Raw genomic sequence first — 14,686 nt, 5'->3', positions numbered from 1 at the left:
CTAATCCCTATCTCCGGACTTCTTGAATATTATCCATCGTCTAGTAAATATAAAACGTAAAACGACGTTTCGGAGATGGGACTCTATCTCCGTCTTCAGGTTCCTACACAGTTGGGCCCACTAGATAGAGCTAATCCCTATCTCCGAAACGTCGTTTTTTACGTTTTATATTTACTAGACGATGGATAATATCCAAGAAAATTTTTATTCAATTAAATGCACGTGTTTCGAAAAAGTCTCAGACCGTACACGACCCTGGAAACAATAGAGCCGAGCGGGTTAGCTCAGTGGCATTCGTCTGTACCAAGAACAGTTCACAGACGTGATGGTTCGTCTTTGAAGTCCGTCTGCATCCTAGTTCGCGAAGGGTGCAAAGACAGATGTCTTCTAGGTTGTTTGACGTTTCAGAGATGCGTGTTGCCTCGTCGCCATGATGACGTAGGCAGCAGGCACCTCCGAAACGTCTGTAAATTTTTACCAGGCGCCACAAGAACCCAGACTGTTTTCCGACAGAATGATTGGTTATTCTTATAGGTCGAGGACCTTTTCCGTCCTTACTACGACGCAGAAGTTGGGATGAACCCTCTCTGGAGGGTTCTGATAGCCGGAAACACTGACGTAGTACTCTGAAGATGCAAAGAGAGGGCGAGAGGGTGAACCAGACACAACTGAGAGGATTTGCCAGGGGTTGGCAGTCCTGATCGGAGACTGCAGTCGGAGGTTAGGGATGAACTGATGTGGTCTACGTGCTCTTTTACAAGGAAGCAAGCGAGGACTTGAGGAATCGGTGACACACACACAGCGGCCAGGCTGAAATCCATCTCCAGTTCAAAAGTAAGTTAAATGATTCTGTATTTTTGTTTCTTATAAGTTGGATTTATTCGTGATTTATGAATTGGTGTGCCCTCCGCTGAAAGAACAATGTATGTAAGAATATAAATGAAATCAGTTGGTTTTCAAGGTCAGGATAACAGGAACGCGTGGTTGGTGCCCTCCTCCGACCGGTTTCAGAGACAGAATCGGCGAACACTGGTTCTCGGGAAGTATATGAAGTACGAAACACCAGCAAAAGAATTCTGAGCACCTGAAAAGATATAGACAGTGCCTCTAATTAGATACGTAAATCTGTTGACGAGATACATTTGTCTGTACAATTCAGATCATAGGACGACTTTGAGATTCGTTTTCAATAAGTGACACTCCGATTTTGACTGAAATTTAATAAAATAGTATAATTGCGTCATATTGTGAATCAAATATTAAATTAATTATTCGGTTTTGTCCGTCTAATCACAATTATATTTAAAATTTTACAAATAAGATAATTAAAATATCATTTTATGTTCCACATCGAATAATCGATTTACATTTGGAACATTTTTACAACATGTTTCGGTTTCATCGAACCATCTTCAGGTGTAAAATTATATCAACAAACTTAAAACTCTGGATATGAACATCACCAGAAAACATCACCAAAAAGCTACACAACAGAAATTGTAATTGAGTTTTAAGTTTGTTGATATAATTTTACACCTGAAGATGGTTCGATGAAACCGAAACTTGTTGTAAAAATGTTCCAAATGTAAATCGATTATTCGATGTGGGACATAAAATGATATTTTAATTATCTTATTTGTAAATTTTAATTATAATTGTGATTAGACGGACAAAACCGAATAATTAATTGAAATTTAATACAGCAGTTCAACATCCAAAGCTTACTAAGGCATGTCAGCTCGTAATTTCATTAATGTGTGCACTTATTTTTCGAGAAAATTAGTGGTCAGTACTCCTACGTACTCTTTGGAGGTTTTGGAACACACGACTTGCCGCTCAAAATATCCTCATTTGAGGACGTAACTTAAATTAATTTTCTTATAAATTTTGCCTCGATTTAATATTGAATCATGAACAATACAGTGTTTTTTTATACATAATTTGGCATAAAGATTGATGGTTCGTCTATTTTTAAGGTATTATATTATTCTTCGACTTTAATACGTAATTTTGTACGAATATCACAGTAACTTTCTGTAGTCATGTCCGTCTATCGTATTAAAAACGCTAAGTGGTTGACGAAGTAACTGCGTCCGTCCTGTGAGCTGTCTGTCCACTGATTGACGCAGACACAAGAAACTAATTGCCCTGAAATGCCGAATTTTTGATCTGAAAAGGTCGTGTCCATTGATCACATTACAGCGAGTATGTTGTCAGGAGACTGGTAACAGTCTCGGAGAAGTCAAGCAAACAGCCGACGAAACAGGATCTGGGAACAATCAGCTACAAATATGACTGGAAGGGACAGATGGATCGGGGCGAACAAATCAGAGAGGATAAGATGGACTCGGCGTGCAGCACGCAATAGTACGAATTGGAAATTCATTGAAAATTTAGTCGGAAAACCTAAAAAGAAGAGAATACTTAAAAAAACCCAGATATTAACATTTGTCTTAAAGAAATAGTGTGTGTGGCTGTAAACTATATTTAATCTTTGGGTTCAATAAAGTACGTATAATTTACTTAACAGCTGAGCGCGTTTTGGCTTATCAGGAACAAGAGACAGTTGATAATGCCCAAAATATTAGCTAAAAATATTACAATACACGATCGTACATATCTTTTATAGAATATTCTTTGTAATAAAATTAGTTTATTATACTTTGGCAACGAAGATAAATTAAAAACAACTTTAAGATAACTTTAGTATCACTTGCAAAATTATGGACCGGTATATTTGCATAATGGAAGTTTAATGACTTAAACTCTTCACCAGAAATTACGAAGGAAATTAAATTCATGAGAGAAATGTTGAGTGAATGAGACCTAAGAATAAATGGGAGGATAATATTAAAATGAGTCTTGAAGATATAGGATGTATGTGCACTGGATTATCTGATTCAGAAAAGAAAAGGTGAAGGGAAGGTCTTGTGTGAACACGATAATTATCCTGTGTGTTCCTTAAAGACGGGTAATTTTCTGACCAGCTCACCTACTATCAGTTCACCAGAAAGCCCTGCTTTATGTAGGTACCGATTAATTGTCTTCGCTAAGCGTACTTCAACAGTTTAAAAAATCTGAACCGGTTTTCTATTCCAGGTTTTCCAAAAAGATGTATGTACGAAAGGTTAATATTCCGTATTGTAATGTGTATGTACTTTTTGGGAGACACTAATTTTATTTTACTTCAAACGTGTACCGAAATTTATGTTCAGTTTGATTTTGTGTGCCGGTAAATATTTAGCAAGATGCAAACGATTTAGGTGAAAATAAGAGACAAATTAACCATCGTATTTCTTCAGGCACACTTAAATTTCGTCAGCTGCTTGAAGAGGTGAGAGTTTTTTGTTATGTCTTTTAAGTCTAAGCCTTTGATACTTAGAATTCCTGACATTCTCATAATTAATATCAGAATGATTTACGTAATAGACTGCACATATATTGAGACATAAAATGAAATTCGAATTAAAAACTTACAAAACGTAGCTAATTTACCGCCCGATTCGGTTGATTCGTTCTGCAAAGTCATTCTGGACTCATGATACTCTTGAGTTCTCGGCTCAGCGATGCGTGGTCTCTGTTGTGTCTGAAGGGGATTTTAGTTATGACGATTAATTAATTAATTAATTATAGTGTTTCTTAGAGATCGACTGCGAACTCCATATGTGCAGTAATGAACTACACCAAGCAAGCTACTCGATGTGTCTACACCAGTGATTCTGTAGTTTTTGTAGCTCGCGACAAACTCGTGTTTTTTTTTTTAAATTTATTTTGCAGCACGGATGAATTTGAACAGAGAATTCAAATTTGTAGTAGTATACGCATCTTAAGTAATTTTAATTATTGTATAAAAATTTAAAATTATCGTAAAACTTAAGGACGAAGTTATGATATAAACAAAAATTTAAAAAAACCTCAGCAAATGCAGTGGTTTCCAAATTTTATATTGTGATGCCCTCTGAGATTAGCAAAGATTTCATGGACCCCCCCCCTCCCTCCTTTTCAGCTTTGTGTGTGCGCGCGCATGTGTGTAAAGAACGCCTCAGTGTTCATTTTTTTTTACATTAAATACAATTTTAGGTTTTTGTCAGTTAATAAAATTTACCAAGATTTGTTAAATATTATTTAAATTATTCGTGTGTATTATTAATCGAAATTGTATTTGCAATAAGTTTAAATGAAAGTTTAGTACAGGGCACGGGCCACATTGAAGTCTTTTCGCGTACCTGCCTTAGGTTAAGTTCGTAATGTAGGAGCTTATCAGCTACCGCAAACATTAACCATCTGTTTGATTCTAAACGTTCTATCCGCATTCCCCAATGGACGTGTTTGGTTTTATGTTCCCAAGGTTTTTAATTTAAATATTTTCCACTTGTTTTATTCATATTTACTCGGAATCCCAAAAGAAATATGGACTTATGTATAGCCATTTTATTTTCGAGAACATAATTGCCTGAGTTACGGATAATAATTTCATATTAATTATTAAATTAAAATTAAATCATTTGGTTATTCCGTCAAATCACAATGTATTTAAAATAAGATAATTAAAATAATTAAAATATCATTCTGTGTTCCATATCGAATAATCGATCGATTATTCGATATGGAACACAGACTGATATTTTAATTATTTTAATTATCTTATTTTAAATACATTGTGATTTGACGGAATAACCAAATGATTTAATTTTAATTTAATAAATCACAATATGACTCTTGGCAAAAACTTGCTCACACCGGGCGAGACCACAGGTCTATAACGTAAATTCGTTAAATGAAGCTTTTAAATACGAAATAACGCTGCTTCTGGTGATAACCCTCATGACTGATTTTCTGTCATGTCACAGCCACTGGCATCGTCATGACGTCTGTAACTCGATGACGGGAAGTCCTGCCCTTTTGTTTGGTGACATGCTTTGTTCGAGATGTCGTTATTAGGAAGTATCGATCAAACCTGTTCCCTGAATGACCTCTTCAATTGGTTATGACGCACGTCGCAAAATCTGTTTCACCAAACCTAAAAATATGTTTTAGCGAGGTCTGTTTTACTAGGTCATTCGCTCTGTACAGGACATAACTTTACGTATTCATCGCAAATATGTTGTCATGAAACAGAAGCCAGAGGTATGAAAACTAAACGCATTTGAATAGTTTATATGATCAAGTTTATAATTTGTGCTATTTGAGTGTTAAAATATTAATGTGCCTGTTTCATTCATTGCAACACTAGTCAAGGATAGCAGACACTTCTGATACCCGAAATTTACATTGAAACGCGTTATATGTAAAAAAAATTGTGTTGCAGATATGATGGTAGTGGATGTACATTCTCTGCAATCTTTGTTTATTGAAATCCAAAAACACATTCCCGCGATATATCGAGGGATATATGGAAATGTCACGATATTTAATTTTTTTTAAATGTATTCCACGATTTCTCGTGGAGTTCGTGACGATGATTTGCGAAACGCTGGTATAGTCATTATAATTGCTTAACAATTAGCAGCTAATCGATACAGAACGTTAGAATATTCATTCTAATACTTTTCTTTAAAATTTAGAAATGAACAGGTATTTTGGAATGGAAAAATTTCTGTTGTGTCGCAGGTGAATGTCATTTTAATAATTGCTTCTGATTCTAGTCAAAGTATTTACGAAACAGTCACAGGCGATCTCAAAAATCCTTCGTTCGTTCCTCTTGATATTACAAATATAGAAGTTTACGAACTACCGCATTCCGCTTGCGTAAACAAACGTCTCTTTGTTTCAATGCATTTGTTCGTATTAGGGACTGTTAATCGCTGTTTTTACAACACACCTGCGTTGAACTAGTAACTTATCGTGGCGACCGCCAGGAACTGTTCTTACTCTCGACATCAAGTTCTTGCTTAGAGGTTTAAGGCTCGCAAACAGCCAAGAATTTCGCTGACATTGACTGCGAAGGAAATGAATATTTCCTGAGAAACTATCACGTGCCAGGTGAATAAGACTTAATTAACATTTATTATTTCTGTTGTGATTGTAACTGCAATTATAAACATAATTTTAATACTGAAGTCTGATACGTACATGTACACTCATTAAGGATTAACAAAGCGACAGGAGAGAATTAATCCTAAGGCTAATTATAATTCAACAGGCATTTCATTTGCGAACAGAGGATTATGATATTGAGTGATATTCATTTAAAGAATGTTGCTTTAAGCAATACTTACTAACTCAGTAGATCAGCGTAGTTCTTGATAAGCTGATAGTCACTCAGCTTGACGAGAAATTATCCGCCCTTTATGGAATCCGACTGTTCATTACAGTGTTCACAAGAGCCCATAACTGGTCTCGCTTCTGTATTAGATGATTTATTATTATTATTATTATTATTATTTATTATTTAGTTTTCTGTCTGACGACAGGTCCATATGAACAGAATCCTTCCATCCTTTTCTCGGACTGGGACCTGTTCATATACGTTCTTGGCAGATGATCCAGAAGTGGTTTGCCATTGCCTTCTTCTGTGTGTGAATGGAGTAATTGTTGGGATGCCACGGAGGAAAACTCCGTGTTGCCTAGACCACGGCCTTGCCCAACACAAGTTATAAATTCGGGCACCGCCGGGAATCGAACCCGAGACCCCCAGGATTACAAGGCCAGCGTTCTAACCGCTAGACCACCGTGGCTTATATTAGATGATTATAGTCAGAAAACTCGCATTATATTTAAGATTCGTTTTAACTTTATTAATCCATCTATGCCTGGGTCTTCTTAAGTGGTTTCTTTCTTTCATATTTTTCGACCCTAAATTTTCTTATGAATTTCTACCTTTTAGTTTCGTGAATCCGTAGTGAAAAGTGTTGATCGTGTTTCTTCATCCTGTAATTTTTTCCATACTTTTATTTTGTCTTGTATATACAAAAATCCTTTAACTTATTTTAATGACGTGTATTAACAGCGAAAAGTTTTGTCATCGGAAATAACAGAAACACAAAACCGAGTATCATTAAAAATCATCACGATAATAGTTTGTTTTTTTATTTTATCTTGGCACGAGAGTATTTCTGTTTATAATTTTAATTATCACCCAATTATCTGTGAGACAGCAAACGTTCAGGGCAAGAATAACATCAATGAAGCCGCTCCGTGGTATTTATCTTCGTAATGAACACGTTTTCACAGCCACTGACATCAGTAGACTTTTGTTATTCTAGTAAGGGAAATACTGGAATGGCAAAGTTAAAATTCTTCCTGACAATCACCACGCAGTGCATACATTGGGGAGTGGAGGTGTAGCTCCACGCATTGGTATTACCTTCACCAGATGAAGGTGAGACCTCAGTTCTCTGCTTTGTCTCCCGGTCAAAGAGATGTATTACAATTGATAGGAGGCTGGATGGGCCCCAGAGGCCCCATAGTCTGTCTGTGCTGAAAATTGAACCCGGGCCTTCCGGCTTGTAACCTAGTCACTACGTTGCAGTACTTAGCTGATCCGATTATAAAATTTCTGTGAGGAATATTTGTTTGTCAGATTAATATATTTTTATAAAAGTCACCAACATAAGATAATTTTAGGTTCTCATGGCAAAAATTTTTGTGAGTGGTCTTCTGGGATTTGGCGTACTTTTTTCCTGAAGATAGCAGCGTACAAACGAAGGTTGAATGCCTATAACTTAAAAAGGATAACTCTCGTTGCACTTCTAACATTTCGCATCTCAAAGATGTAATGCGAGGAGAATAGACTGGTTTTAAAAGCGATATATCTCGTTCATAACGTGGAAAGTGTTAAATGTTAGTGTATTCGAGTGAAATGATTAACAATAAAGTAATGTAATATTGAAGGTTTTTGACGATTGTGCATTGTCCAGAAAGTAGCTTGGTTTAACAAAGTAATATATTTATTTTTCCCGTTCTGAGGTACGTGATTAAGGCAATGGTTATTTTAAACGTCAGAGAAGCGTTTATAGAAAATTCTAATGACACCTGGATGATGAGTATATGAAAATTTGCACGTGATACGATTCCATTTCGCCAACGTCAGACGCCTCAAGGACGGTACTCGACGTAACAAAAGAAATTTAGCGACGGTGGAGGTGAATTGTGAAATGTCTGCTTACGCACTAACTCGATTGTACGCCAAAGAACAAACTTCTTGTCTAATAATACACCAGGCTCTCGCCTCTTGTCTAACTAACTGTATTACACACGGTGAAAGGAGTCGCCTATTGCATGTGCCCTATTACACAATTCTGATACATGACTACTGATGATTAATAACAGAGACGCGTATTCACTGAACAATGCACGAGAAGTTCAATCACTTCTTACGAACTTGAAGACTCTTTGTGAGCTGCAAATATCATTATGGAATGCCACTCTAAAATATTTCTCAATTGAAGTTTTACAAAGTTTATAAGACCATCACGTCATAACATATTTCTTACTTACGAAAAAAGAAACGTTAACATTTGATGATAAAAATTTGTAAACAGAACAGAGATAGAATTCGGTCGGCAAATGACCGAGCTACTCTACCAACCGATTTAGCAGTGCTCAGTTTAGCTGCTTTAAAATCTTCAAAGTCTTTGCTATGACCGCGAAGCGGTAGTACAGAATGGAAATAGTTTTGACTTGGCTGTTGTGACCGGGGGTCGTCGTGGTTTTTCTCAGTTATTCCAGACGTAGGGTAGGTCTCGTGTGTGTTGGTTTAAGTACTCCAGCCTCTTATCTGGTACGTGCCCTTTTGTAATAAAGTTTTATTTTTATTTTCACGATTTCCTACTACTGAAAATCTGTTGTCGGAAGTGAATTCGACATTCGATGACGCTTTAGAAGCTGGCATTATTCAGTATTCCGGTTATAATTTTACTAACATTTTTTATTTTAAGATCAGCGACGGTCGTTTCATTGCTCAGGTGATTAGTCACCGGGTCCTTCCTGCCGAGGCCCGGGTTTGAGCCCAGGTCAGTCTGTGTGGAATTTGTGGTCAGTATCACTCCACAGTTGCTTTATAGTCACTCATGTATTATATGGGGGATGGACAAAGGAGTCATTAGCGGTCCATTTCCACCGAGGCATTGTCCCTACCACCGCAAAAAAAGTTGACAGCGGTTGGGTTCGAATCTCAGATTTTTTTTTTAAATCAGCTATTACTTTTCCGAGATTAGCAATAGAGGAACTATTCGATTTTAATCTTTGTCGTAAATGTTGAAAAGAGAAATGGAAATTTGTCAGTGTTAACGACCAGTTTCCACAAGAGTGTACCCGATCTCAGAAATGTCTTTTAAATTATACTTCAAACCATGGACAGTGACATGGATTGAGACTGAAGATTTTGGTCTACCGGCGTTATCGCTGGAAAACACACCCGGGCAAGTCTCGGGTATGGAACTTAATCTGTGAGTATTCTCTGGTTCTTGGTGAAGCACCGAACAGAGTACAAACGTGAGCTCGGCTTTACGCTCCGAGTTGTCGCGACGCCGGGCGGTTTCCACCCCACAATATTTTTGCAAGCATCCCCACAGCATCCCTGTGTGCGTTCAATGCCACCCTCACGCACAGAAGTTTCGATCTTCCCCTCCCCTCCCCTCCCCCGTCTGGCGTGCATTGATCTCCTGCAGCCGAACCACCGAACGCAGCTTCCATCCTGAAACAAAATCAACCCTGGAATTACAGGCGACAGAAGTCTTTCTTCAGAAACTAATAGTCGCTCAGCTGGTCAAGGAAAGTATCATTTATACTCCAATGCTTTCCCAGGAACCCTTGCACTCGATATTTTCTAAAGCCAGATGAATCCAATCTACAATTTGTAGCGGACCATTACAATGTTGCTGAATTTTTCTAGTTGTAATTATAATTTTATTAACTTGAATCAAAATTCGATTATGATTTTTTTGATAAATACAGAAAGTCAGTATTGACAGAAGTCTGTTGCAAAATTCTACCACTGGGAATTATAAGGTAAACCATGTTATAACTTTTTGTAGTTCTGAGTTATTCTTTACAGTTTACGTGACTATTCGGAGACGTTATTGATCTTGGCTTAATGGTAAATTTCCTGATCTGCCCACAACTCCTATTGCTACCACATGTTATGGTCCGCTGAATACATCTGTACCATCGGGTCCGGAGGCTGACCAATGACAAAAAATTAGATACGTAAGTTACTAGCAGTAGCTTCCGTTTGAAATGACCAATTCGGGACAAGAATAGGTTAGCAGGCAATTTCTACAATCTTACAGGCCGATCGAGTTGCAAACAGTGGCTTGCATTCGAACGGATATAACTTAATTCAACGTCACTTTGTTCTTCCCACTCATTAGAACGCTGTGGATTTAATCGCTTAAAGTGTGTTACTAACTGTAATGAAGTAAGTGTAATAAGAATAAATGGACAGTTGTTTAATTAGATCAAGGATATTTGTAAGTGAACGCCACATGTGCAACTGCAGAGAACAGCGAATCATTTTACCTGAATATCATCGGTAAGAAAACGGTGTTTTACGCGGTTTATTCGTGTTACTCCCAACGCTTGCTGTGACTTCGGAATCCTCAGTCTTTATAATTCCTCGTCATTGGTGCGATCTCGCCGACGGAGCCACGATTATCCTCTGTCGCCCAACTATTATCATCTCATAACAGGTTCGAATCCCGGCGGTGCCCGAATTTATAACTTGTGTTGGGCAAGGCCGTGGTCTAGGCAACACGGAGTTTTCCTCCGGGGGCTTCCCCTGTTTCTCCGTGGCATCCCAACAATTACTCCATTCACACACAGAAGAAGGCAATGGCAAACCACTTCTGGATCATCTGCCAAGAACGTATATGAACAGGTCCCAGTCCGAGAAAAGGATGGAAGGATCCTGTTCATATGGACCTGTCGTCAGACAGAACACTAAACAAATAAAATAAACCCAACATCCATTGCTCATTATCTGTGCCTAATTTAATTTGTTTATTGACCCACAGATATTTTCTCAATTTTTTTATATTTCCTTGATTAATCTCAAACACTTGCAGACGACAGCAAGCCCGGCTACATTTCCCCATTAACTTTCAATTTAATTTTAATTATTTATATTCCCGTTTATTTCTAGTTCGCCCAAATGGCCTCTTTCATTGAGATTATTCTACTAAATTTTATATGCATTTTTCATTTCCCTCATTCGTGCTACATGCTTCATAATATTTACTTTGATCATTCGATTAATATTTAGTGAAAAAAATACAGATTATGAAGTTCTCCGTTATGTGCTTGTCTCCAGTTTTATGCTATTTTCTGTGTTACGACTAAATATTCTACTTAATACACACGTCTAGTTCTCGTCATGATACATTTTATTTATAATGGTATTCAATTGCAATTGAATTCTCGTGGCATTGTTTGTGCCGTACTGCGAAACAGTAAGAATTCGTTTAAACTTGTTCATTACGCGAAAATGAATGTGTTTCGTGAAGTCAATTGCGCACTTAATAATTTTATTACAATTTCTTGGATAGATTTTTAGAAGTCATCTGAAACTTTTAAAGATTCGAATAAAACTCACTTTCCCCCCCCCCCCCCATATGTATTTGTCAGATTCTTTTCTATTTGGACCAAGTCGAAACATGTTTGGACAGAACAATTCAAACGGATTATAATTACGTAAGCTTTAAGTTTATCACTGCGTAGTGCTGTTGCCACAGACATTTTCAAACACCTCAGCAGTAAATGTAATGTTTAGTAAGTACTGCCATTACTTAATGCGTTTTACACTTCGGCATTACAAAACCTGGGGCTCCCCTCTTTCCGGGCCCCCCAGTGTGGCGGACTGCCTCCTGCGATCCGATCCGTCATTGGCGTCGCGACGCGGCGGCTTCAACCTCGAGTGTGGGTGGGGGTGTTTTCCTGCAAGTACACACAGCAACCAGCTGACGGGAATTGTCTGAAGGCTTGCAGGAACGAGGAGTAACTTGCAAAGTGACTCTCCGAAAAGTATACAACCCTCTTAACAGCAAATCGTAAACAGGAAGATGCAACATTCTCCTGTGGTTAGCAACTATTAAATTTCATTTGTTTGTATTCTTCTGCGTGGTCTTTTACACGAATTGCGCTCAAGCCTGTTCCGACCTCGCTCCATCGCTGGAATTCTTGCTTAAGAGAAAGTTTTAACGTCAGTTACTGAGCGTTCGTAAAATATTTATTTGGAACAGGACAATTCTTGAGAAGCTGACAGTTGATCATCAGACCTAGAAATTACATTTTCCTTAGTGAAACGCGGTGTACAATGACCCACATGCTGGACCCCTGTCCTGAACAGCAAAGAACCGCAGACGCTCTGTTCTAAGACGCAATTTAGTGTTGTCTTTCGATTTAATCCGATTCCATTTCAAAGTCTTAAGTGAGTTAACCGTTGTTCAGTGCAGTCTTCTGTTCATTCATTTAGGCTACTTTTTAATATATCTTCAGATTTAATTGTATCAAATTTGGTGCATCATTTGATGGTATGTAGCAGCTTAAATTTTCCTGCTTGCGTTTTACGTAAATTTATGTTTTTGATAAATTTTTCCAGTCTAATAACCTTCTGTTTTATTGTGCCAAATTCCGAGTTGGTTTCTAAACATTGCCACTGCTACAACCATCACATATCACAATCATCATCACTGTATTGATTATTTGGAAATTAAATTTTTTATGAAATAATTTTGGTTAAGAAGCTGCTGAGATCATGGAGTAACGGTTAATTGCATCCATGGAACTCTAAAGTAAACGGACAGCTTCTCGAGTTTATTAATAGCTCTGTGTTCCTCGTTGGTGTCCTCATACCGTGTACAGTCCCCCCCCCCCATCACGGTGAGCACTTTTTAAAGCCCGGATTTACGCATTTCAAGGATTCATAAATTTTAAAGGCATGCGGATACGATAAACTGTAAAATGAGGGAATTTATAGGCTTTAGTATGTAAACGTAATAGTTTTTATGCAGTATTCACATATAATGGGCTTCTTAGTGGAATGCAGTAGATTGTAAAATGAGCGTATTTAAGCTTGTTATATGACAAAATTGGTGAACTCGCGAGCTTTAAAGGCACTCAGTGAACTGTATACATAAAAAAACAAAACAATGTTGCGTCTTGGAAGGCGGTGGTCGGTACTGGCCGTGGGTCTACTACGAGCGGCGGATGCGCGCCTCTCTAACCATCCCCACAGCCGTGACCATGGAGGAGGTCATGTTCGCTCAGAGAGGGAAAGTCTGGGTCGTGCCTCTCACGAGATGCCAGCCTCCTTATTTCATCTCTGATGCTGCTGTTGCTTTGGGGGGGAGGGGGGGGGGCGAGGTCAAAGTCAACGAAAGAGAACTTCATTTGTTATTCCTGTGTCTTATGCAACCTCCTGTTTTCACTCTCTGTCTCTCTCTAAGCACGAAAAACGATATCAAAACCGCGGTATAATTTCAAAGACACGTCCAAATGCTGAACGGCGTTGCGTCCAGTTCTGACTCCCACAACCTGTTACCTTAAGATCCATTTTAATATTATCTTCCTATCTGTAGTAACCCACATTTTCTCGTCTCTTCATATTTACTCATTACAAATTTTTCTGTATGCTTCCTTCTACGTATGGTCAATGCGTACAACATAGATTGGTCATCTTTCCCTTTTTGATATAATTACCCTAACAATAATTACGTCAATTTTATCCGGCTTTAGACACTCCCAATCTATTTGTATCCTTAAGGATGGGAAGCATTCAAGATTTTTACCAATATAAAATTATATATTTTAATTCGTGTTTATATAATCTTGAGACTAAATATTTGAACTCAGGTCGTGTGTGATATTTGATTTTGTTCTGTGTTTTTACGGCGAGGATGTTCCTACTCTGAAGGTTGAACACCATTCCCTTTCTGATCTCCGCCTCCGTTACATATCTACAGTCATTCTTCCTCATCTAACGTTCAAGTTACATCGTCAAGTTTCCCACACTGCGAAAAAACCTCATAGATTAGATATTTAAAAATGAGGCTGTAATTTTTTGTCTGAAGTTGTACTGTTTTATTGAGAGTTGTGGCACAGTTCTATATTAGCAAATGCTACTGAAGAAAGTAGTTTGTCGGAATCAGATCTAGAATTTTCCGAGAGTAGTTCGTCTTACGGTTAGAAGTGGAATGAAATGGCAGTTTCTGAGAAATAACTACGTTGAAGCGAGGTAAATCTGATCTGGTTTAACGAACTGTCTTCCTTACTGCCAAATTTTCGTTTTATCAGCCACCGGCATTTAAATTCCACTTTAATAAACGTCCATGGAACAGAGATGTCGAGAACTCGTATCCCTTTTACGGAACTCGCTGATATATTAAAGTGTTCGCAAGAGCAGCCTCTGGTTCGTGTCGACAGTCATTTGAATCCATTTCATATTTTTATATCGTGTTTTTGTAAGATTACCTTCAACGATTTCTTCTCATTTTCTCTTATATATCCAAATTTGCATAATATTTGTGATAAATGCTGTATGCATTTATTAATTGTATCATTATCCGCAATGATCATTTTATCCTCAGTGATCTGAAGAATGTACTCTGAAATCAAAGAATGTTAAGTTCACAGCCAGCAAATTGAGTGTAACGTTTTAATTGGGTTTACCTCGCTGAGGATGGTGTCCGTTGATGGTCTCTTGTGAACGTGGTGATGTTACCTTTGGGCTTCATGAAATATGACGGAG

The 14,686-nt window shown here is 37.8% G+C and overlaps 1 protein-coding gene across 1 annotated transcript in view; it reads left to right on the top strand.

Moving 5' to 3' along the window:
• Positions 1-582: 582 nt before the first annotated feature.
• Positions 583-14,686, top strand: part of LOC110835067 (uncharacterized) — a 114,930-nt gene continuing 100,826 nt past the window's right edge. Inside the window, exon 1 of the mRNA XM_087351284.1 lies at positions 583-834. The gene's annotated coding sequence lies outside the window, so the exon portion shown is untranslated. The remainder of the gene's footprint in view (positions 835-14,686) is intronic.

This window comes from Zootermopsis nevadensis, unplaced genomic scaffold, assembly GCF_977971745.1.
Source record: "Zootermopsis nevadensis isolate Lab colony 2312 unplaced genomic scaffold, Znev_1.0 Znev_ptg000019l, whole genome shotgun sequence".
NCBI lineage: Eukaryota > Metazoa > Arthropoda > Insecta > Blattodea > Termopsidae > Zootermopsis > Zootermopsis nevadensis.
The sequence above is the reverse complement of the archived record's forward strand: the minus strand, read 5'-3'. Positions and strand labels throughout refer to the sequence as shown.